This window comes from Coregonus clupeaformis, chromosome 30 (genome assembly GCF_020615455.1).
Source record: "Coregonus clupeaformis isolate EN_2021a chromosome 30, ASM2061545v1, whole genome shotgun sequence".
Lineage (NCBI taxonomy): Eukaryota > Metazoa > Chordata > Actinopteri > Salmoniformes > Salmonidae > Coregonus > Coregonus clupeaformis.
The window spans coordinates 24074239-24100265 of record NC_059221.1 but is presented as its reverse complement, the minus strand read 5'-3'; the positions used below and the strand labels follow the sequence as shown (position 1 = coordinate 24100265).

General features: G+C 45.9%; 1 protein-coding gene and 1 pseudogene across 6 annotated transcripts in view; both read right to left on the bottom strand.

Moving 5' to 3' along the window:
- Window positions 1-1560, bottom strand: part of LOC121546046 (protein NDRG3-like) — a 75740-nt gene extending 74180 nt beyond the window's left edge. For 4 of the 6 annotated variants that reach the window (XM_041857045.2, XM_041857049.2, XM_041857047.2 and 1 more), the window contains exon 1: window positions 1372-1454. The gene's annotated coding sequence lies outside the window, so the exon portion shown is untranslated. Of the gene's footprint in view, window positions 1-1371 lie in introns of all 6 variants that reach the window. The other 2 variants (XM_041857052.2, XM_041857046.2) reach the window with 2 other exon arrangements.
- A 1042-nt stretch (window positions 1561-2602) lies between these two features.
- On the bottom strand, window positions 2603-23529 carry LOC121546571 (annotated as a pseudogene).
- Between the last annotated feature and the right edge of the window lie 2498 nt (window positions 23530-26027).

Genomic DNA, 26027 nt, shown 5'->3' with positions numbered 1-26027 from the left:
CTGTCCCTTTTCCATATTGATTAACACAGTTTAAAGACTACATAAATCCAAGGGCCGCAGATTACATACAGGGACGAAGCACAATTCAACCATCAATGTTAGTCTGTGTGTCTCTGGCTGTCTCTGTCTGAACAGAACGCCATCATTTGTGTCTAGGTTTACTGTAGGGTTGCAGAGGCCATCTGGACTTCTAAACAGCTGTCACTAATCTCATGGCTTTGCTGGCATTTGTTTGTGTTTTTAATCTCTGAATTTGGGGAATCTAGGTTAGCAGCACGAATACACAATCCAAAGGACACTTTACTGGGGGGATCAAATGCCATTGCTATGTTTAAAGGGCATTGTTCTTCTGCCAAGGACTTGCTCCTCTCTAACCAGACATTGACAGTTTTTTATTATTTGTTATTTTACCTTTATTTAACCAGGTAAGCCAGTTGAGAACAAGTTCTCATTTACAACTGCGACCTGGCCAAGATAAAGCAAAGCAGTGCGATAAAAACAACAACACAGAGTTACATATGGGGTAAAACAAAACAAAGTCAAAAATACAACAGAAAAAAAAAATATATACAGTGTGTGCAAATGAAGCAAGTTATGGAGGTAAGGCAATAAATAGGCTATAGTGCAAAATAATTACAATTAGTATTAACACTGGAATGATAGATGTGCAAGAGATGATGTGCAAATAGAGATACTGGGGTACAAATGAGCAAAATAAATAACAATATAGGGATGAGGTAGTTGGGTGGGCTAATTTCAGATGGGCTGTGTACAGGTGCAGTGATCGGTAAGGTGCTCTGACAACTGATGCTTAAAGTCAGTTCATCTCCCTAAATCCCTTGCCCTGTGTTCTGATTCTTAATGTGAAATCATTCAAGTGAATAGGTTAACAGTATCACACTAACTATACATACACACCCAAGATAGCTAGAACTAACGGTCAGGGGTGACTAGTTAGCATCTCAAGTCATGGCTCGCTTACGTTAGCTAGGATTGCACCAAAGACATGCTACTCTTCCAACCACTCTCTGCTGGTTCAATGGTCGTTAGCTAGCAAAATTAAACAGTAAGGTTTAGCTACTAAACCATTAAAACGTGTGAAAATGTTATCAAAGCAAATTATTATAACGGTTACGCTAGGCTTCAGATAGCTATCTTAAATCAATTAACGTTAAACTAGCTAGCTACAATTAGTTGCTACCGTTAGCGAGCTAGTAACGTTAGCTAGCCAAGAACAACGCACTTCACCAAACCTTTGCTTTGGCTAAGAAAATCAGCAACTGCCATACAAATGTAACATTAGCAATTACTAATTTCTTAGCTACACACTCTTTATATCAGAGAATGTACCTTTTGCACCATGTTACTCACCCGTTGATTTTTGATATAACAGTGGAAATTGCAGTCAGGCTGAATGTCTCGTAATGCTCCGAACCGCTCGATACCAACGTGCCAACTGAAACCAGCACCACGCTGATATGACACGTTAAAGGCGGACCCTTCAATGCGTAAATGGGGACCAGCTCGAATCAACTTCCATTCTCGACTCGTGAGGTTGACCAGAGTGAGTGATAGGAGGTATACGGTGACTTCTTTCAGCTGTGTTTCTTTGTATCTGAATCAGTCTATAATAAAATGTATCTAAAAATGAACACCGCTATTGAACCTTGCTACTTTCCCTAGACTGATTCTAGGCAATGTAAGATCGTGAATTTGCATATCATATGCTTGCTCGTCTAGTCTGAATTATAATGTTCCAAGAGTAACACAAAGTACAGACAATAGGTAATTTAGATAAATAAAATGTTTATTTTCTTGCATGTAAATCTGAAATAATTATTTCTTAAACAAAAATAGCACAATTCCAGTGTTGGATCCTGGGTAAAGCTAAATCTCAGTCCTCTCATATGACAAAATCGAATAAATAAAAAAACACATACATTGATAAGTCTGACGCTGCATGCCAACATACAGCTGAAATAAAAAAATATGATTAACCATTGAAACAAACAGTAAGGGAAAACAAATAATTCTGAAATGGGTTAAAAGAAAGTCAGACGCAAAGATAAAGAAAATGCACAATAGAAAGAAACCAAAGTAATATTCCTGAAATGGTATAAGGAAACGCAGAGGTCTGCGCTTTAATTCCAATATAAAAATCTGGGTGGCACTGCCATATGGGACTCCAGTGCCTTCTGACTCCACACTGTGGGGTCATATGCTGGGCTGGCTCCATCTGCTATCCAAATAAAGTGACCCTTATTTTTTATGATCTTAAAACACATCATTATTAAGCAATTCTTTTAAATGCATTTCATTGAAACACTAATAAAAAAAATCTGCATTTGAAACTTGCAAACAAATGCATCTAATCCTATGTGCTTACATTGAACAAACATTGATCATGTTAAACAAATGTTAATAGAACAGTAGAAAAAAAAGCCTATTGGCTTACATTTCAACCTTGTTTTAACCTTTCAGCAAAGCCATCCAATCAAAAAGCACAGTTGGATATAGATTCTTTTTGTTAGCAAAAACAAAAGTATTAACCATGTTTTACATTTAATTGCAAGAACTACATTATTAGGAGGGGTTAACTTACAATCAAAAACCTAAGTGCTGAACATGGTTGTGTTCTGTTCTTATTTTTCTTGCATTTCAGAAAAGTTGTCCTATCCATCCTGCATCATTGTGGCAGGAATGCAGGATGCCAGACATTTCAGATTGTTGATTCTTGAATCATCAGCAGTAGCAGATGTCTCAGTCAGGAATCCCCTGTTAACGTCTCTGTCCCTGTAACCCACACAAAGGGTTGGGGACTGTAGGTTACTTTCAAAAATGTCATCCGTTACAGTTAACCAAACTCATTAACAATCTGATTACTTTCAGTTACTTTTGGAATGCTTTCCCCTTAACAGACAGAAGACAAAAAGGATCCATCAAACGCATTTGGTGTGTCATCATAGTGCTCTGATTGGTGGTCATCATTTGGTGTGTCATCATAGTGGTGTCTGATTGGTGGTCATCATTTGGTGTGTCATCATAGTGGTGATGTGGTCAGACTTGCTCAGTTGGAACAAACTTCAACGTGGGCCTTTTTTAAATGCTGAATTGAATGTCATTAAGAAAACTTAAAGGTGTGATAATGTATTTTTCCCGTAAACATATTTTCTGAATTTAAAAGTAAAGTAGTTTTTGAAAAGTATCTGTAACCTGATTACAATAGTTTTGCTGGTATAATAACTGATTAATGACATTTTTTTTGTAATCGGATTACATGTGTTACTCCCCTACCCTGCCCACACATAATTTGTACTGTAGCCTTGCTTGCTACGCCCTGCTCCAGCCAGGTCTCTGTGGTGAAGTGCTGAACTCAGTGGCGCACTCATGTGTTGGAGAAGCAGAGGGACATCTGCTGCACAGTGTCCAGGTCTGTAACCATCTGTCTGATGCAGTGTTTGAGCTGAGGCAACCGGGTCAACGGGTCAGGAGGTTCCAGTTCCCCTGTGTAGTCCAGCCAACTCTCCAACACTGCAGAGGGATAGGAGGAGGTGGAGCAGGAGAAGGAGGAGGAGGAGTAGCAGGAGAAGGAGGCGCAGGGGAAGCAGGAGCAGGAGCAGCAGGAGGAGGAGGAGAAGGAGGAGGAGGAGCAGAAGGAGGCGCAGGGGAAGCAGGAGCAGGAGGATGAGGAGGAGGAGGAGGAGGGGAAGCAGGAGCAGGAGAAGGAGGAGGAGCAGGAGGAAAAGGGGAAGCAGGAGGAGGAGGAGCAGGAGGGAAAGGAGAAGGAGGAGCTGGAGAAGGAGCAGGAGGAACAGGAGAAGGAGCAGGAGAAGCAGGAGGGACAGGAGGATCAGGAGCAGGAGGAGAGACAGAAAGAGCAAGGAAGACATGGCAAGAATAAATAAGATTTCCATAAAACTTACATCCATGTAAAAATCCTTCGACTGGATCATTTAAATGTATCTCTATAATGAATCATCTCTGTGCCACATAGGGTCTGATGACAGTGGTATGGAACAGACAGTGGTATGGGAGGCAGGTAGCCTAGCTGTTAAGAGTGTTGGGTCTGATGACAGTGGTATGGGAGGCAGAGCGTTGGGCCAGTAACCGAAAGGTTGCTGGTTCGAATCCAAGAGCTAACTAAGTGAAAAATCTGTTGATGTGCCTTTGAGCAAGGAACTTAACCCTAATTACTCCTGTAAGTCGCTCTGGATAAGAGCATCTGCTAAATGATGACCATTTATGGAATAGTGTGTGTGGTATAGGTCTCACCATCCAGCTCCTTCTCGATGAGGTCCATCCTGTGCGTGACTTGGTTCTGCATGGCCTCAATGTGATCCAACAGGTTGATCTGCCACTGCTGATGCAGCACACTGTCTTTGTCTGGGTCTGGCTTTATGTCTGTGCTGGGCTCCCCTCTTCAGTCTCTACCTCCCTCCCCACATACTGCATCTTATACAGGTCCACACCCTGGAAACAGAACAACATGGCTTCTTATACAGGTCCACACCCTGGAAACAGAACACAACATGGCTTCTTATACAGGTCCACACCTTGGAAACAGAACACAACATGGCATCTAAGTCACATCGAAAATGATTTGTCATAAATCCAGCTATTTCAGTTTTCAGCTAGCGTCTATTCACCACAATTTACACCAATTCTAATGCATATAGTGGATATGATGAATGGTATATCACTACTGACACACAATCATCTTCCAGAAGGAGTACGGACCTTGTCTGGTTGTAAGGCAGTGGGGTGAATCTTGGCCCGGTCCTGCAGCAGGGAGCTGGGGTAGAGCTTGGCTCTGTCTGGGTGCAATTGGCCACCGTAGCGCTGCTCGAGCTCCAGCAGGTCCTCTGTGCTCCTCAGGCTGTCCTCCAGCTCAGAGCCTCCCCGTGTCTCCACCACCAGCCTCTGCTCCGCCGCTGGGTAGTACGCCCACGGCTTCTGGTAGCAGTGCTCACTGCTGATGTAGGAAGCTTTCGAGTCCTGGAAGGTCTTCTGAACCCTGTTGGGCTGCTCAGAGGGGGTGGAGACTGACGTCGCACTCAGCGCATCACCCACCTCCTACATACTACAGCTCCTACCCAGCTCCTCCTCCTCCTCCTGCTTCCAGGGCTGGCGCCACAGCTCCTACCCAGCTCCTCCTCCTGCTTCCAGGGCTGGCGCCACAGCTCCTACCCAGCTCCTCCTCCTGCTTCCAGGGCTGGCGCCACAGCTCCTACCCAGCTCCTCATCCTGCTTCCAGGGCTGGTGCCACAGCTCCTACCCAGCTCCTCATCCTGCTTCCAGGGCGGCGCCACAGCTCCTACCCAGCTCCTCCTCCTGCTTCCAGGGCTGGCGCCACAGCTCCTACCCAGCTCCTCCTCCTGCTTCCAGGGCTGGCGCCACAGCTCCTACCCAGCTCCTCCTCCTGCTTCCAGGGCTGGCGCCACAGCTCCTACCCAGCTCCTCCTCCTGCTTCCAGGGCTGGCGCCACAGCTCCTACCCAGCTCCTCCTCCTGCTTCCAGGGCTGGCGCCACAGCTCCTACCCAGCTCCTCATCCTGCTTCCAGGGCTGGCGCCACAGCTCCTACCCAGCTCCTCCTCCTGCTTCCAGGGCTGGTGCCACAGCTCCTACCCAGCTCCTCCTCCTGCTTCCAGGGCTGGCGCCACAGCTCCTACCCAGCTCCTCCTCCTGCTTCCAGGGCTGGCGCCACAGCTCCTACCCAGCTCCTCCTCCTGCTTCCAGGGCTGGCGCCACAGCTTCAGATCAGAGTGTGTCTGCTTCCTGTAGAGAATGACAGAGAGAGGGGTGAGGGCGAATTCACATTCACTGAAGATAGACCATCCAAGAACCAGTCACACCCCAAATTGTGGAACATTACGTTTTTAGGAAGTATTTGCAGTAACTTTGGTAGTACTCACCGGAGGATGCTCATCTTAAGCTGCAGGCCGTTGAGCACATCAAAGACGTGATGCACGTCGCCCAGGAGCTGGTGAGTGGCTGTTATCTTCTTCCTGTTCTGGTGGGAGTAGTTCTCATCCAGGCAAGACAGGCCATACATGTGACCACTGCTCAGCCAATCCCTGTCGTACCAGTAGCGCTGGCTCGGTCTCTGGGCTGAGGGAACAGATAGTATACAGGTTTATACCCTGGTAAAGAACAGAAACCCATGGGAGATCTCATATATATGTTAGTGTTCACACTATCCTCACCTGGTGGATTTCTGCAGCTGTAGCAGCTATAGATGGCAGGCACATTGTGCTCAAAGAGGCCCATGCAGGTGCTATGCTGCCGTATTCAGACACTCATCGCACTAGGAGAGAGCACAGGACATGGTCACGTCACATATCATTGTAAAAAATAAAGTCATTCTGTATTCAATGGCTTACAAACTTGAAAAATGAAAAAGCAACAGAACAGTGTGTTAAAAGGTTCTACAGTGTCTAACATCATTCTTGGTGAGCCTCACCTGAATCATGAATTCATTCTGCTCTTCCACCTCACAGATGCACCGCACTACGTCAGAGCCCTCGGTCACCATGGATACATTCTGTTCCGACACGGGAGTGGTAACATGCAGCTCCGCCTCCATGTCCTCATCACTCCACTCAGTGCTGACTGTGGACCAATCACTCTCATCTATTCAGAGAGGCGAGGGGAACACGATGTTTAGTTGAAATCGACACAATTCTGTTTTTGAGCAGGCAAAAACTGGACCAAAAACACATGCCAAGTATTTGCAGATTGACATATTACAAGATGTTTACATTTGCTGATTATTACAGACCACACCAATGCCCTAAAACATGGAAGATACCATTACAAGCCTGACTGGAGAGGAAGGAGAATGACTGACAGCTAACCTGAATTAAGCAAAAGCCAAAAAAGGAGGAGCATTGAGAAGATGAAGACGATGTAAGGTCTTGGTACCCACCGTCCTCTTGCACCTGGTCTGTGATGTGTTCTGGGCTTGAGTCGTAAAATAACTTGTGTTTGTGCGAGATTGGGGAATTTGGATGCCAAATTAGGATTGGACTGAGGAGTGTTGAATAAGGAGATGCCCATGTTCTCCTCAGTATTTGTATTCTCTGGGGGGGGGGGGAGCACATGCAGGTTTGAGAATGGTATCAGAACATTCAAAGCTATGAAAATGTATGCACTCACTCCTGTAAGTCACTCTGGATAAGAGCATCTGCTAAATGACAAAAAAAAGCAAATGTGGAATAACGAAGAATCTGGAACATTAACTGAGCATTACATTCAAAATAGTTTTTCCTTGTTCGAATTTGGGCTGCCTTCTAAATGCATACGAATAGACTTTGGCAAATAAACTGTCAGGTTCCATTGAAGATGTGTTGTCAACTGATAAAGGCAGACAGAGATGCAGAGCTACAGACACTCATTCTGTCAATAAACAACATCTTACCTGACTTGGACCTCTTCTTCTGTTTATCGAGGAGGTAGTCTCTTTCTGTCTTCTCTTTCTGTCTTCTCGTTCATCTTTTCCCCTGGATTAAGTAAAGCAAAGCAGCAACATACACTGAGTGTACAAAACATTAGGAACACCTTCATATTGGGTTGCACCCCCCTCCTTTTGCCTTCGGAACAGCCTCAATTCGTCGGCGCATGGGCTGTACAAGATGTCAAAAGCGTTCCACAGGGATGCTGGCCCATGTTGACCCCAATGCTTCCCACAGTTGTGTTAAGTCGGCTGGATGTCCTTTGGGTGGTGGACCATTCTTGATACAGACTTTTTCAGCCCTACCAATCTAAAGAACCTGCTGTCGCCTGTTATAAAATGTTTATAAAGTCAGTTTAGTTTTTAAATGAAGTTGAATTTAAGCAACAGCCACTAGTCTCTTGTATGCACAGGTCCAATAATATCCACTTCACTTTCACGTGCATATCACGTGTGGCAGCTGTAATCAGCCCTCACTCACCTGCTTCTCTCTGTCCGCTCTTCGTGCGTCTATTCCTCCGTCAGTTTGTTTTAAATAGAATTTAGCCAAGATGGAGAGCGGGGATGCAGACCCAGACCCTGATGAGTCTTCTGTTGTTAGATTTGTACATTTGTTACATTGGAGCAGCGCGTAAAGCCAGCAATGTTGATAGACTGTATCATTTCATCGCCTGTTATAACCAAGAGCACGGACCAGTCTGAGTAGACATTGCAAGTTCACGGTCATGTAGCCTCAGTGTCAGAGAGGGAACATTGAGCACCGCTTCGCGACAGGCATGGTTTGCTTTACAGCAAAGAAAACGGCTCGTCTCTAGCTTAAAACGGTTAAAAAAAACTATGAGCCATATTACCAGAGATTACTTTTCTTCTTTCTATTGGGATTCACATTTTATATAATTTCACAAACCATGTCACAGGCCATTTTAAACTAATCCCGGGTCGCTAATTATTGGTTTGATAACAAACAACATAGTTCAGTCATGTTACCTAGCTAGCTAACATCCTGGTAACTGGACAGTAGGTTTAGGCACATCTGATTGGCCCAGGAAGAAAGGAAAAGGGTCTGCTACTCTTGAGATGTGCTTCAAAAGTAGGATTCATGTAGGCCTAATGGAAGACTAAACTCAAATCAAACATCTCTCTCTTTCTGCTGCTCCTTACATTCTGTTTGGTGCCTAACGTTTTCAAAGTTGGGAGCAGTGTGTGTGTGTGTGTGTGTGTGTGTGTGTGTTTGTGGGAGAGAGAGAGTGGTGTGTGTGTTTATGAGAGTGAGGGAGAGAGAGCGAGAGTGTGTGAGGAAGCGGGGTGTGTGTGTGTTAACTGAAGAGTAAAGATGGTTTCATGCAGTGTTTTCCCCTTACTGACACAAGGACATGCAGGTCATTATGCATTTATATTCCTTACTCCCATTCCTCCTGTCAAAGCACAGGTAGGCCTTTGCAAATATGAGCAAAACAGCCATTCTATACAGTATTATATTATACACTGAACAGTGTGAAGTTAAATTCAATGTGTTGTTTTGAGTAGAAGTGTGAATTTCAGTGACAGGTTTCTGGAGAACGTTTAGAAAACTTGAACAAGCGTCTGGGGGACGGGGCGAACAGGATGCTATGCCACTGATTTTTTCACACTGTGGTATCGCGATACTACTCAGTATCGTGATACTTGGCCTGGTTTCGTATCGTTTCTAAAAAGTTAGTTCTTGACATAAACCGGTACGCCTTGCACCTAGTACCATACCCCGTTCAAAGGCACTTCAATCTTTTGTCTTGTCCATTCACCCTCAATGCCACACATACACAATCCATGTCTCAATTGTTTCAAGGCTTAAAAATACTTATTTAACCTGTCTCTTCCCCTTCATCTACACTGATTGAAGTGTATTTATCAAGTGACATCAATAAGGGATCATAGCTTCACCTGGTCAGTCTATGTCATGGAAAGAGCAGGTGTTCTTAATGTTTTGTATACTCAGTGTAAAAAGGACTTCAAGACCCAAGTTGATATTCTCAGTCAAGAACGATGGTGAAATGTGTGTAAAATGTCCCTCACCTGTTTCACTGGCGCCCCATTCTCTTTCATCATGGGATCCGCTGTTGGTATGCTGGTTCTCCTTCCTTCTCTCACTCAGTGATCTCCGACGATGACGGTTAACTCCTTTGGCAGCCTGTCTGTCATCCAGGGGTGAGTCTATAGTACAGTGGAGCAGTGCACAGAAGAGGAGATTTAGTTCAAATTTGATTGATTTATTGTCCATGCATGGATATACAGCACAGGCTGTACACAACAACTGGTCCAGTTAATAATGTAACAGTGAGGTTTGGTGTAGCTCAGGTTTGTTGATCCATGGGGCAGAGTGCTACTACTCACGTATAGAGCCTGACATGGTGCGTCTCCTCCTGGGCGTCTCCTGGGAGCCAGCCTGCTTCTCTGATTCCCGGGTCTGCATGCTGCGGACAGAGGCGTGCTCGCTGTCTGCATGGTAGTACTTGACATGGTAGTGCAAGAGAGAGGCCTTCCGGAAGGACTTCAGACAGCCAGGAGCCTTGCACTTGAAGGGGTTGTGGTCCAGTTCAATGGAGAGGATTGGGGGCGGCTGGTTTTTGATGACTCGATACACTAAGATAGAGATACAAGGAACAACATGTCATTAAATTGAACTGTGTGTGTGTGTGTGTGTGTGTGTGTGTGTGTGCGCGCGCGTGCTCACATGGCTCTCTGCTGTACTTGTGGGTGGTAGGCAGGTGGACTTGGCGTTTCAGTATTGCTTCTGTATAGAGATATACAAAAGATCAACTGTAGCTTTTTTGGCACAGAGGTGACAGATTCCAGAAGAAGTGTTATCTCACATCTCAATGTAACATCAGGACTCAGTATTCAAATAGATCCAGATGATAGGACAGCTTATGAAGTCTCCTGAAAACCTGGAGATTTAAGAAAACTCTTATTGTCTTTGATTTATGAGCATCTCCATCTCATTTACCCATCTCTGATTGGGCTTCGATGCTGGCCTCTGTGCTTGTCTGGTCTGGGGTTAATGCTTGGGACGCTGTGACGGAATCTGAATCAACCTGCTTCTGAGACTGGGATCGGTTGCTTCTGTCTGGAGAAGGAAAGGCAGAGAGGAGGGGGAGAAGGGAAGGCAGAGGAGGAGGAGGAGGAGAAGGGAAGGCAGAGGAGGAGGAGGGAAGGCAGAGGAGGAGGAGGAGGAGGAGAAGGGAAGGCAGAGGAGGAGGAGAAGGAGAAGGGAAGGCAGAGGAGGAGAAGTAGAAGGGAAGGCAGAGAGGAGGAGGAGGAGAAGGGAAGGCAGAGAGGAGGAGGAGGAGAAGGGAAGGCAGAGAGGAGGAGGAGGAGAAGGGAAGGCAGAGAGGAGGAGGAGGAGAAGGGAAGGCAGAGGAGGAGGAGGAGAAGGGAAGGCAGAGGAGGAGGAGGAGGAGAAGGGAAGGCAGAGGAGGAGGAGGAGAAGGGAAGGCAGAGAGGAGGAGGAGGAGAAGGGAAGGCAGAGAGGAGGAGGAGGGAAGGCAGAGAGGAGGAGGAGGAGAAGGGAAGGCAGAGAAGGGAAGGCAGAGAGGAGGAGGAGGAGAAGGGAAGGCAGAGAGGAGGAGGAGGAGGAGAAGGGAAGGCAGAGAGGAGGAAGAGGAGAAGGAGAAAGGGAAGGCAGAGGAGGAGGAGGAGAAGGGAAGGCAGAGGAGGAGGAGGAGAAGGGAAGGCAGAGAGGAGGAGGAGAAGGGAAGGCAGAGAGGAGGAGGAGGAGGAGGGAAGGCAGAGAGGAGGAGGAGGAGGGAAGGCAGAGAGGAGGAGGAGGAGAAGGGAAGGCAGAGAGGAGGAGGAGGGAAGGCAGAGAGGAGGAGGAGGGAAGGCATAGAGGAGGAGGAGGGAAGGCAGCGGAGGAGGAGGAGGGAAGGCAGAGAGGAGGAGGAGGGAAGGCAGAGGAGGAGGAGGAGGGAAGGCAGAGAGGGAGGAGGAGGGAAGGCAGAGAGGAGGAGGAGGGAAGGCAGAGAGGAGGAGGAGGGAAGGCAGAGGAGGAGGAGGAGGGAAGGCAGAGGAGGAGGAGGAGGGAAGGCAGAGAGGAGGAGGAGGGAAGGCAGAGGAGGAGGAGGGGAAGGCAGAGGAGGAGGAGGGAAGGCAGAGGAGGAGGAGGGGAAGGCAGAGGAGGAGGAGGGAAGGCAGAGGAGGAGGAGGGAAGGCAGAGGAGGAGGAGGAGGGAAGGCAGAGGAGGAGGAGGAGGGAAGGCAGAGGAGGAGGAGTTATAAACAAAGAAAAAACAGAGCTTTCAATGTCATTAACAGTCAGCAAGCCCCCCCACCCCAGAAATTATACCCCCCCATTGGACATGTATCATTGTTACAGTTGTAAATATGTATATACACTGCTAAAAAAAATAAAGGGAACACTTAAACAACACAATGTAACTCCAAGTCAATCACACTTCTGTGAAATCAAACTGTCCACTTAGGAAGCAACACTGATTGACAATAAATTTCACATGCTGTTGTGCAAATGGAATAGACAACAGGCGGAAATTATAGGCAATTATCAAGACACCCCCAATAAAGGAGTGGTTCTGCAGGTGGTGACCACAGACCACTTCTCAGTTCCTATGCTTCCTGGCTGATGTTTTGGTCACTTTTGAATGCTGGCGGTGCTTTCACTCTAGTGGTAGCATGAGACGGAGTCTACAACCCACACAAGTGGCTCAGGTAGTGCAGCTCATCCAGGATGGCACATCAATGCGAGCTGTGGCAAGAAGGTTTGCTGTGTCTGTCAGCGTAGTGTCCAGAGCATGGAGGCGCTACCAGGAGACAGGCCAGTACATCAGGAGACGTGGAGGAAGCCGTAGGAGGGCAACAACCCAGCAGCAGGACTGCTACCTTCGCCTTTGTGCAAGGAGGAGCAGGAGGAGCACTGCCAGAGCCCTGCAAAATGACCTCCAGCAGGCCACAAATGTGCATGTGTCTGCTCAAACGGTCAGAAACAGACTCCATGAGGGTGGTATGAGGGCCCGACGTCCACAGGTGGGGGTTGTGCTTACAGCCCAACACCGTGCAGGACGTTTGGCATTTGCAAGAGAACACCAAGATTGGCAAATTCACCACTCACGCTCTGTGCTCTTCACAGATGAAAGCAGGTTCACACTGAGCACATGTGACAGAGTCTGGAGACGCTGTGGAGAACGTTCTGCTGCCTGCAACATCCTCCAGCATGACCGGTTTGGCGGTGGGTCAGTCATGGTGTGGGGTGGCATTTCTTTGGGGGGCCGCACAGCCCTCCATGTGCTCGCCAGAGGTTGCCTGACTGTCATTAGGTACCGAGATGAGATCCTCAGACCCCTTGTGAGACCATATGCTGGTGCGGTTGGCCCTGGGTTCCTCCTAATGCAAGACAATGCTAGACCTCATGTGGCTGGAGTGTGTCAGCAGTTCCTGCAAGAGGAAGGCATTGATGCTATGGACTGGCACGCCCGTTCCCCAGACCTGAATTCAATTGAGCACATCTGGGACATTGCTCCATCCACCAACGCCACGTTGCACCACAGACTGTCCAGGAGTTGGCGGATGCTTTAGTCCAGGTCTGGGAGGAGATCCCTCAAGAGACCATCCGCCACCTCATCAGGAGCATGCCCAGGCATTGTAGGGAGGTCATACAGGCACGTGGAGGCCACACACACTACTGAGCCTCATTTTGACTTGTTTTAAGGACATTACATCAGAGTTGGATCAGCCTGTAGTGTGGTTTTCCACTTTAATTTTGAAGGTGACTCCAAATCCAGACCTCCATGGCTTGATAAATTTGATTACCATTGATAATTTTTGTGTGATTTTGTTGTCAGCACATTCAACTATGTAAAGAAAAAAGTATTTCATAAGATTATTTCATATCTATGATGTGTTGTTTAAGTGTTCCCTTTATTTTTTTTTGCAGTGTATATATATTGTTCCATTCACTTCTCTTTGACCTGCACTGTCGGAGCTCGGAGCGTAAGAATTTCACTGTATCCTGCAAATACATCTGCGACCCTGTGCATGTGACTAATCAAATAAATATATATATCTATATATCTACAGACCTTTGCGTGTGTCTGGCCTTTTCCTCTTTGGCGGTGGCATCTGTCCAAGAGACGCCCTCCTTTTCCTCAGTTCACGTTGACTTTCTGTAAACAAAAAGAAGCGAAGGTTCAGTGTGACTGAGACATTTTTCCCTTCGACTTCTTCCACTTAACTATCAAGCTACAGAACCTGTCCTAACATGCTCTAAGCCACGATTCAATTCACCAAGCGAAGCCAGAAGCCAAGCTTCCATCTTTTTCCCCCCCTGTTAGAACATGAGCACAGCCATGGGACACGTTCCATTTCAATCTGATGATTCTGCAGTTGCAGCTGTTTTCTATTGTTCCACTGTCAAAGCCTTACGCCTCGATCACATTGACAGCGTCATTGCGCAAAATGGTACGCAGCATCAAAAGTTCAACATTTACCTTCTGCTACCATTTCTGACAAGCAGTCTAGGCATACAGTTTGACGCATACGTTCGATAGATCCAACGTATGCGCCACACAGAACGCACTGCAACGCAATGCTGCAAGGCAAACGCAGTGTTCCATTGGAAATGAATGTACTTCAGGTGTACCAAAATGCAATGACGCCATCGGTGTGATCGAGGCGTTACACTAACCTACATACCTTCAGAAGGTCGGTAGCGGTTCCTCCTGGGCACCTGGGAACTCTGTCCAGATACATCCTCTTTTTTCTCCTCCTGCTTTTGGTTCCTGCTCATCACACGCTCCCCACCTACATTCACATCATCCCTTTTAGTTTGGACAACCTGCCCATCTTCCCTTTTAGTTTGGACAACCTGCCCATCTTCCCTTTTAGTTTGGACAACCTGCCCATCTTCCCTTTTAGTTTGGACAACCTGCCCATCTTCCCTTTTAGTTTGGACAACCTGCCCATCTTCCCTTTCAGTTTGGACAACCTGCCCATCTTCCCTTTTAGTTTGGACAACCTGCCCATCTTCCCTTTTAGTTTGGACAACCTGCCCATCTTCCCTTTTAGTTTGGACAACCTGCCCATCTTCCCTTTTAGTTTGGACAACCTGCCCATCTTCCCTTTTAGTTTGGACAACCTGCCCATCTTCCCTTTTAGTTTGGACAACCTGCCCATCTTCCCTTTTAGTTTGGACAACCTGCCCATCTTCCTTGGCTTGTGGCTCTTCAGTCTGTTCCCCAACACCTTCCTGGCCTCGTTCTCCTGCCCCCGTCTCCCCCTCCTCGCCGTTCAGGTTCCCATTCTGTCCACTGGTCTCAACGTTGCCATTCAGCGTTTTCTCCTCTTCATCTTTCCTACTCTCTTCTTCCTCTCCTTCCCTCTCTATCCGGCCAGGTCTGAAGAGCCTTTTTTGGATTTGTCACTCTCGGCTTTCCCGTTCACCTTGGCTTCATCTTTCCCATTGCTCTGCTCAGTTTGAGTTATGTCTCTCTCCCTGGCCTTCACATTCTAAATCACACAAGACACACATAAAACATTAAGGTAACCCGATCAACCATCTTCTCACACTACTGTGAACCAACAGACATATGGAGCTCTCACCTCTAGCTTATATGGCTTTACTTTGGTTGGCTTAACGGTCTTGACTACTCCATCGAAAAACTTCACAGTATAGGAAGCTAAAGAGAGAAAAAAAACAGACAAGGTCAGAATATTTATCCAATGTACAGGGATTTTTCTGCCATAGAAACCCTTGGGTGGGCCGAACAGTCCAAACTGTAAAGAAAATATATTTTTATTAAATTAAATTTGTTTTTAATTTTCAGGATGGAAAAACGCTTTCAGTGTGAACTTAAATGACTAAACCCAAATATAAAGTATGTAGAAAAGATAATGGTGCTATATATTTTTTTATAATATAATCATTGAGAATTTACAATCACCAAAAGAAAAGCTAAACAGTGAGAGGAATTGAAAAACAATTAATTGAACAGTATTGATTTTGTTATTAAGTTTAAGGAAAATAACACAGGATTAGCTATGGCAAAATGCATAGAATTGCAGGAAATTATCTTTAAAACTGCAAAATGTTCTCTCAGCTCAATGGCAAAATGTGTGGAATTGCAGGAAATTAACTTTAAACCTACAAAAATGTATCTCAGCTCCATGGAGAAATTCTGAGAATTGCAGGAAATTGACTTAAAAATGCTATTAAAAAACCCACCAAGATGGGGGCCACACCCCTGCCACGCCCCTAGCCACGCCCACCACCTAAGCCTCTTTTTGATCCAGAAAAACCCCTGATGTAACTAGAATGGCATGCACTTATGATTGAACACAATTCATTCTGTCCAGTGGAAGTGTAGTACCCACCATCTCTTTTGACTTCCAGGACCTTAGCAGGATAGTAGCGACAGTCTACCCAACAGGCTAAGACTTTCTCATTCACCCGAAACACCTGCAAGGTAGAGGAAAGTTAATCACTGATAAACACCAATCTGAGATTCACTGTCATTGAGTTCAACAGGACTTTGAGGAGGTGTAATGATACGTTCTGTACGTGGTTGTTGTCGTCTAATCAGTTTAATCATAGGCCTTCTGCGTTTATGGCTGGATCTCGTCTAGGGTAACATTATGGTTGAGTTCCTGCCCGATTAGATGCACAGGCGTTGCACTGCATCAACCAATGGTTGCGTCATCGACTGTTCAGTCGGTCATCAGATATGCTATAACATATGATGTGGTTAGCTGAAGGTTAAACACTTATTCATGCGTTTTGAGATCTAGCAGGTGTCTGCAAAGTAGTCGGGCAGAAAGTCGACTGAGTGTGAGTTCTAGTCTCCGTCCCTCACCGGTGTGGGCCTGGGCCGGTTGTCGGGCCCGGGCCGGTTGTCCTGCAGACCCTCTCTCCTCAGCTGGATCCGCTCCAGGGGTCTCAGGTAGGGGCTGGTCCAGCCAAACCACTCGTCATAGCGGTGGCTCCACTGACAGTAGTGGATCAGAACCTTCTGGTCCTCATATTCAATCTTCTCTATGTTGGCCTGGCACCTGAGCAGTGGAGAGAGAGCGATCACATGACAAGATATTCTAGTGGTAGATATGGGCAGGAACTGAACATTAGAAACCTAGGCCTGGTTTCCCGAAAGCATCTCAAGGCTAATAAGTTAATCGTTATAACCACATGATACTATGGTTCTAAGACGATCTTAACCTTAAGATGCTTTTGGGAAAGCGGGACCAGGTCTGTTAGACAGTTATCAGATTAAAAGAGTTGACACTGACCAGTTCTTCAGGCTGTCGCGAGCCTCCAGCTGTGCTCCCACCTTAAAATAGATCCCTCTTCTGTTGGGAGGAGTCTTGGTCATCATGGACACATTCAAGACCTACCTGTAGAACATCAAAAACAAGATCAGCTTTAAGTCAAATCTCCACATGAACAGGCCACTAAAACAGACCTGCGAGTCACTACAGGGGAGCTTGTTGTCTCACCAGCACACATCACATTGTATCATTTCAAGGAGAAATGAAAGCAGGGTGTAGCGTTAACAAGGCTAATTGAGACTACATAACTTGAACTGTGCGCTTTCTCCCTTTCCGAGTCCTACAGCAAACAACAACTCCATACAGAATATTCAATAGCAGCCTACCTGTTGGCTCTTGGTGTTGTAACCTGTCCTTCTCATTTAACTTTTACATCTGTCATTTTAATTCCATCTTCCATTGATTAGCCTAGATATCGCCTAATATCTTGCCACACGGATGCTCTAGCTGTATGAGTGGGCGGATTCGATTATGCTGACGCAGGGCACCGGTCTATGGTGCATGATGTAAATGGGCAAAAGCGGTGAGGGAGGAGGGCCCTTCTCAAATCGAACAGTGATCTGCGCAGGTCATGTTGTCAACAAGGCAGCATGGTGCATCGTCACAGAAGATACAACATTTACTCCACACACAGAAACTCCTACTAGGATTCTCCCTCGCCCTCCCTATGGCAAATCCGACCATAACTCTTTCCTCCTGGTCCCTGCTTACAAGCAAAAACTCAAAACAGGAAGTACCAGTGACGCGCTCAATACAGAAGTGGTCCGATGAAGCGGATGCTAAGCTACAGGACTGTTTCGCAAGCACAGACTGGAATATGTTCCGGGATTCATCCAATAACATTGAGGAGTTTACCACATCAGTCACCGGCTTCATTAATAAGTGCATCGACAACGTCGTCCCCACAATGACCGTACGTACATTTCCCAAGAAGTTTTGGATTACAGGCAACATCCGCACTGAGCTAAAGGCCAGAGCTGGCGCTTTCAAGGAGCGGGACACTAATCCGGACACTTATAAGAATCCCGCCACGACCTCTGACGAGCCATCAACAGGCAAAGCATCAATACAGCACTAAGAGCTAAACCGGCTCTGACGCTTGATGGATGTAGCAGGGCTTGCAAACTATCACGGTTTACAAAGGGAAACCCAGCCGCGAGCTGCCCAGTGACACAAACCTACCAGACGAGCTAAGTGCCTTCTGTGCTCGCTTCGAGGCAAGCAACACTGAACAATGCATGAGAGCACCAGCTCTTCCGGACGACTGTGTGATCTCGTGCTCCTTAACAATGTCAATAAGAGCTTTAAACAGGTTAACATTCACAAGGCCGCGGGGCCAGATGGATTACCAGAACGCATACTTCGAGCATGTGCTGATCAGCTGCAAAGTGTCTTCAATTACATTTTCAATCTCTCCCTGACCCTGTCTGTAATACCTACATGTTTCAAGGAGAACACCATAATCCCTGTGCCCAAGAACGCCAAGGTAATCTGTCTACCTGACTATCGCCCCGTAGCACTCACATCTGTAGCCATGAAATGCTTTGAAAGGCTGGTCAAGGCTCACATCAACACCATGATCCCAGGCACCCAGGACCCACTCCGAATTCGCATAACGCCCCAACTGATGACGCACCAACTGATGACGCAATCTCTATTGCACTCCACACTGCCCTCTCCCACCTGGACTTTCTGAGACTGTTATTCTGGATCCTGGACTTCCTGACGGCCCGCCCCCAGGTGGTGAGGGCAGGCAACAACACATCCGCCATGCTGGCCTTCAACACAGGGGCCCCTCAGGGGTGCATCCTTAGTCCCCTCCTGTACTCCCTGTTCACCCACGACTGCGTGGCTGTGCACGACTCCAACACCATCTTTGTCAAATCAGATCATGACTGAAATCAGATCACAACAAATCAGATCATTCTGCTCCTATAGGCAGAAACTCAAGCAGGAAGTACCCGTGCTAAGGTCTATTCAACACTGGTCTGACCAATCGGAATCCACGCTTCAAGATTGTTTTGATCATGCGGACTGGGATATGTTCCGGGTTGCCTCTGAGTATATAATTGACGTATACACAGACACGGTGACTGAGTTCATCAGGAAGTGTATAGGAGTTGTTTCCACTGTGACTGAGTCTCCCGAGTGGCGCAGTGGTCTAAGGCACTGCATCGCAGTGCTAGCTGTGCCACTAGAGATCCTGGTTCGAATCCAGGCTCTGTCGTAGCCGGCCGCGACCGGGAGACCCATGGGGCGGCGCGCAATTGGCCCAGCGTCGTCCAGGGTAGGGGAGGGAATGGCCGGCAGGGATGTAGCTCAGTTGATAGGGTTGTGGGTTCGATTCCCACAGGGGGTATGAAAAAAATAATGTATGCACTAACTGTATGTCGCTCTGGATAAGAGCGTCTGCTAAATGACTTAAAACCTACCCAAACCAAAAGCCGTGGATAGACGGCAGCATTCGCACAAAACAGAAAGTGTGAATCACCGCATCTAACCACGGCAAGGTGACTGGGAATATGGCAGAATACAAACAGTGTAGTTATTCCCTCCGTAAAGCAATGAAACAGGCAAAACGTCAGTACAGAGACAGTGTAGTTGCAATTCAACGGCTCAGACACGAGACATATCTGGCAGGGTCTACAGACAATCACGCATTTCAAAGGGAAAACCAGCCACGTTGAGGACACTGACGTCTTGCTCCCGGACAAGCTAAACGCCTTCTTCGCCTGCTTTGAGGATAAAACAGTGTCACCAACGCGGCCCGCTCCCAAGGACTGTGGGCTCTCGTTTTCCGTGGCCGATGTAAGACACTTAAGCGTGTTGACCCTTGCGAGGCTGCCGGCCCAGACGGCATTCCTAGCCGCGTCCTCAGAGCATGCGCAGACCAGCTGGCTGCAGTGTTTACGGACATATTCAATCTCTCTCTATCCCAGTCTGCTGCCCCCACTTGCTTCAAGATGTCCACCATTGTTCCTGTACCCAAGAAAGCAAAGGTAACTGAACTAAGGTAAATGACTATCGCCCCGTAGCACTCACCTCTGTCATCATGAAGTGCTTTGAGAGGCTAGTTAAGGATCATATCACATCACCTGCACCTTACCTGACACCCTAGACCCACTACAATTTGCATACCGCCCCAAAAGATCCACAGACGATGCAATCGTCATCGCAATGCACATTGCCTTATCCCATCTGGACAAGAGGAATACCTATGTAAGAATGCGGTTCATTGACTATAGCTCAACCTTCAAAACCATAGTACCCTCCAAGCTCATCATTAAGCTCGGGGCCCTGGGTCTGAACCCCGCCCTGTGCAACTGGGTCCTGGACTTCCTGATGGGCCGCTCCCAGGTGATGAAGGTAGGAAACAACACCTCTACGCTGATCCTCAACACAGGGGCCCCACAAGGGTGCGTGCTCAGCCCCCTCCTGTACTCCCTGTTCACCCATGACTGCGTGGCCATGCACGCCTCCAATTCAATCATCAAGTTTGCAGGCAACACAACAGAGGGTAGTGCGTACGGCCCAGTACCTACATGTGCACATCTACCTCAATTGCCTCGTACCCCTGCACATCGACTCGGTACTAGTACTCAGTGTATATAGCCAACTTATCGTTACTCATTGTTTATTTATTCCTTCTGTTATTATCTTTCTATTATTTTTCTCTCTCCATTGTTGGGAAGGGAATGTCAGTAAGCATTTCACTCTTAGTCTACACCTGTTTATGAAGCAAGTGAACAAAATAAAATGTTTAAATTTCTAACTACTTTATTGGCAGATAAAGCATTTTTTATCAAAAGCTATCACTTTTGGAAAACACAGAATCCTACTAAGTGCTTAATTACGTCACTTTTGTTTTGAGCCGACTTCGCTGTTGGATGGAGCGGGGCATAATAGACAGTACTGTGCAGCCGTCTTCATCGACCTGGCCAAGGCTTTCGACTCTGTCAACCACCGCATTCTTATTGGCAGACTAAATAGCCTTGGTTTCTCTAATGACTGCCTCACCTGGTTCACCAACTACTTCTCAGATAGAGTTCAATGTGTCAAATCGGAGGGCCTGTTGTCTAGACATATGGCAGTCTCTATGGGGGTGCCACAGGGTTCAATTCTTGGGCCGACTCTTTTCTCTGTGTATATCAATGATGTCGCTCTTGCTGCTGGTGACTCTCAGATCCACTTCTACGCAGACGACACCATTTTGTATACATCTGGCCCTTCATTGGACACTGTGTTAACAAACCTCCAAACGAGCTTCAATGCCATACAACACTCCTTCCGTAGCCTCCAACTGCTCTTAAACTCTAGTAAAACTAAATGCATGCTCTTCAATCGAACGCTGCTGGCACCCGCCCACCCGACTAGAATCACTACTCTCGACGGGTCTGACCTAGAGTATGTGGACAACTACAAATACCTAGGTGTCTGGTTAGACTGTAAACTCTCCTTCCAGACTCACATTAAGAATCTCCAATCCAAAGTTAAATCCAGAATCGGCTTCCTATTTCGCAACAAAGCCTCCTTCACTCATGCTGCCAAACATGCCCTCGTAAAACTGACTATCCTACCGATCCTTGACTTCGGCGATATCATTTACAAAATAGCCTCCAACACTCTACTCAGCAAATGGGATGTAGTCTATCACAGTGCCATCCATTTTGTCTCCAAAGCCCCATACACTACCCACCACTGTGACCTGTACGCTCTTGTTGGCTGGTCCTCATTACATGTTCGTCGTCAAACCCACTGGCTCCTGGCCATCTATAAATCACTGCTAGGCAAATCCCTGCCTTATCTTAGCTCATTGGTCACCATAGCAACACCCACCCGTAGTATGCGCTCCAGCAAGTATATCTCACTGGTCATCCCCAAAGCCAACACCTCCTTTGGCCGCCATTCCTTCCAGTTCTCTGCTGCCAATGACTGGAACGAATTGCAAAAATCTCTGAAGCTGGAGACTCTTATCTCCCTCACTAACTTTAAGCATCAGTTGTCAGAGCACATTACCGATCACTGCACCTGTACACAGCCCATCTGAAATTAGCCCACCCAACTACCTCATCCCTATATTGTTATTTATTTTGCTCATTTGCACCCCAGTATCTCTATTTGCACATCTATCATTCCAGTGTTAATACTAATTGTAATTATTTTGCACTATAGCCTATTTATTGCCTTACCACCATAACTTGCTACATTTGCACACACTGTATATATATTTTCTGTTGTATTTTTGACTTTATGTTTTGTTTTACCCCATATGTAACTCTGTGTTGTTGTTTTTATCGCACTGCTTTGCTTTATCTTGGCCAGGTCGCAGTTGTAAATGAGAACTTGTTCTCAACTGGCTTACCTGGTTAAATAAAGGTAAAAAAAAAAAAAATGTAGACTAGCCTACCAGCACTGTATATAATAATAATAATAATAATAATAATAATAATAAGCCATTTAGCAGACGCTTTTATCCAAAGCGACTTACAGTCATGCGTGCATAAATGTTTACGTATGTATCTGCGAGCTGTTGGCTAGAGCACACGTGCCAATACCAGAGCAGACACAGTTGCTACTTAAGACAACTGTTTGTGACAAAACTATCCGTGGAGTTGAAAATGGAAACACGTAGAATTTTAGATGTTTTTATTCGGCACCTGAAAATGTAAGCGAAAAAGTACATTGTGTAGTGCATCAAGCACTGCCTTTTATCCGCAACGAGTCCATATGTATATTCACATGAACATCTGTAGGCAATTGGATGGAAACCTAGCTAGTGACAGTGACAGAAGCCTGACAAAAGTGACGCAAATGTTGCGCAGTGATTTCCGATCTTGTTTAAAGTCTCAGAAACTCCACATTTGTACTGATTTTATGAAATTATACAGCGCACTGACAGTGATTTTACAATAGACGTATTAAAACCCGTGCTATCAAAAATATGACATTCGATTTTTGTACAGTAAATTATCTAACTCCAGCTCGCTCGCGGATGAAAACGTCCGTGCAACGTTGTCAGAATGCCTGCACAATTATTTCCTTTACAAATAACACTTTCCTCATAAACTTCCAAAACCTTTATCTAACGGATGTATTTGTTATAATCTGTCAACGTAATTATGTGTTAAACAGTGAAAACCATAATTCGCCAATGTAAAAAGAAAAGGTAGTCTCCGCGTGTTCCTCATAGCAGCTCAGGCCGAAGTCGAATGAATGATTGGATAAAATAGATGACAGATGCCAATACAGACATTGTCAATCAGAGATGTACTTTGCCGGGGCCTCGTAGGCCTGCTCTGCTGTAGCCTACGGCAAGTAACCACAGCTTGAGAACACACAGAACATTAACTTCACAGAAAACTCTCCATATCTGAAAAAGAGTTGGCACATGCAGCAAATAAAATAATAAATGCAATTAGATACAACACTTCACTTGAGCTTAGCAACTTTTCCCCAAACAAATTATTTTGCTGTAGTTAGCGAATATTTGCTAACGTTACTATGACGAGACAGCCGTCCCGCACGCGTGCGAGTTTCATATCCACAGAAGCGTCGTTATTCCCGCCATCAAAACCCTTTAAATTTTACTTTTACATTCAAATTATATAGATACATTTAAATACCCGATACATATTTTCTTTACAAAGAAGCTAGCTAGATGTTTACCTCGCGTTCCTTGTTGTTTCTCCTAGTGGATGACGCATGCACTTCACTGGGTTGCAAGTCCTTCCTTCGAGCAACGTGCTTCTCGGGCCTCCATAGACAACGCTGTGTTTTCTCGTCAACACTGAGCAAGGCCTCCGTTACGAAGCAGACAACTAATGCGCCTGCGCTATTGCCCACTGTCTGCCACCAGCCAAGAACAAGAAGTGTACTTATTAGAATGTTCGATTTCTTCCTTTTTGGAGATAATTATTTATTTTTTTTCTGACTTCACATTGCTGCTCTCATTCTTTTTGTCGAGAGAGAGAGAGAGAGTGAGATAGAGAATATAGGATACACAGTGATGATGATCCAAACTCTTTTTTAGTTTGTACTTTTCTATTCTATTATTCTGTTCCATTTTGATTCCCCTTTGTACTAAAATATCCCCATATACAGGCTTTGTTAGATGGCCTGATGAACCTACACTGTATGTATGATTTTGAGAAGAGTAGTCATAATTTTAGGAATTTGTGTTTTGTATTGTGCGTGTACATTAAGGAAGTCTACACGTAAACAAAAGCTCTAAAACATCTGTCCACCAGAGAGCAGTATAGATTTAATTTAGGACAGGGTTTCCCAAACTCTGTCCTTGGGACCGCAAGGGGTGCACGTTTTTTTTTTTTTGCCATAGCACTACACAGCTGATAAAAAAAAATCAATTTATCATCAAGCTTTTATAATTTGAATCAGCTGTGTAGTGTTAGGGCAAAAACCAGAACGTGCACCCCTTGCGGTGCGGTCCCGAGGACCGAGTTTGGGAAATGCTAATTTTGGAGAACAGATCTCCTTGCTACTGCTACCAACTTTCTTTCTGTTTCTCTATACATGTAAACATACATACATACAGTATCATAAGGTAGATGTTATGTTCAGCCACTTCTCATTATAGTTTATTAAAGGTCCAATGCAGCCGTTTTTATCTCATATCAAATCATTTCTGGGTAACAATGAAGTACCTTACTGTCATTGTTTTCTATTTCAATGGTAAAAAATAAATTAAAAAAAAGGCTTCTTAGCAAAGGGCAATTTCTCGAGCAAGAATTTTGCTAGAACTGTGGGAGTGGTCTGAGTGGGTAGGGGAAAACTGAAAATTAGCTGTTATTGGCAGAGAGATTTGTAATGCTCTTTCTTATTGGTCTATTAACTAATTTACGGTAATGTCACCATGGAAGGTCAAAACCTCTTCCCACCAAAACAGGCTGAAATTTCAGGCAGTCTTTTCAAACAGCTTTTACGCTAGAAGTGCATTATCATAATTTTCACAATTTCACAGTTATTCCAACCTCCTATTGTGGAAATATATATAAAACACAGGAAAATCAAGTTTTTGACTGGACTGGGCCTTTTAGAGCAACTTCAGCTATGTGCTTTTTTATTTTCCTTGATAATGTTCAGTCACTGTGCTAGCTAGAAAAATCTCGAAGTAGGCCAAGGCTATGGTGTACAGGTAACTGCGAAAATAAAAGAAACACCAACAAAGCATCTTAATAGGGCGTTGGACCACCACAAACCGCCGGAACAGCTTCAAAGCGCCTTGGAATAATAATAATAATCATGCTACTACAAGTGTCTTATTCCATAATTTTGTGTTTTGTTGATGGTGGAAAACTGTCTCAGGCGCCACTCCAGAATCTCCCATAAGTGTTCAAATGGCATATGGTTTAACATCATTTTCATCCTCATCAAACCATTCAGTGACCACTTGTGCCCTGTGGATGGGAGCATTGTCATCCTGGAAGAGACCACACTTATCAGCATAGAAATGATTTACCATCGGTAAGGTGATCACTCCGAATGGCTGTGTATTTAATGGCGTTTACCTTGCCCTCTAAGGGGTTGAGTGGACCTAAACCATGCCAGGAAAATGCACCCCACACCAGAACCCTCATTTACTCAAGTGTTTCCTGTATTTTGTCAGTTGCCGGTATTTTGTGCATTATGCAGAATTTTGAAATACTTTACATACAACTTAGTCAGTTGCACAACTGAATGCATTCAACGGCATGTCTCTTCCACATTTAACCCAACCCCTCTGAATCAGAGAGGTGCGGGGAGCTGCCTTGTTCGACGTCATCGGCGCCCGGGGAGCAGTTGTTGTTGGGGCTTAACTGCCTTGCTCAAGGGCAGAAAGGCAGATTTTCACCTTGCCAGCTCGGGGATTCGAACCAGCGAGCTTTCGGTTACTGGCCCAACTATCTTAACCGCTAGGTTACCTGCCGCCTGTACATACTTTGAGCTGTGCCTGCTCTGATGCTCTGTCATGCCTGCATGTTGCTACTAACAAGGGACAAGAACAGCTGATGTGACGGAGTCAGCGACACCAGCTACACCAACAGTCAAGGGAACTCCTGTTTCACACTAGCCTGACTACCCATCCATATTGCTGCGGCCAAACGCCACGCCCACTAGCATTTGTATGGAGCGATCAACAGAGCAGCGGAAATACATTCAGGATGAGTTGTCAGGCATGTTTCACTCACCAAAACGCCTCCACATGTTCTGTGATGTGATTGGGTACCCTACTCGCTCAGCTCACAGAGAAGCTGCAGGAGAAAAGGTAAAGACC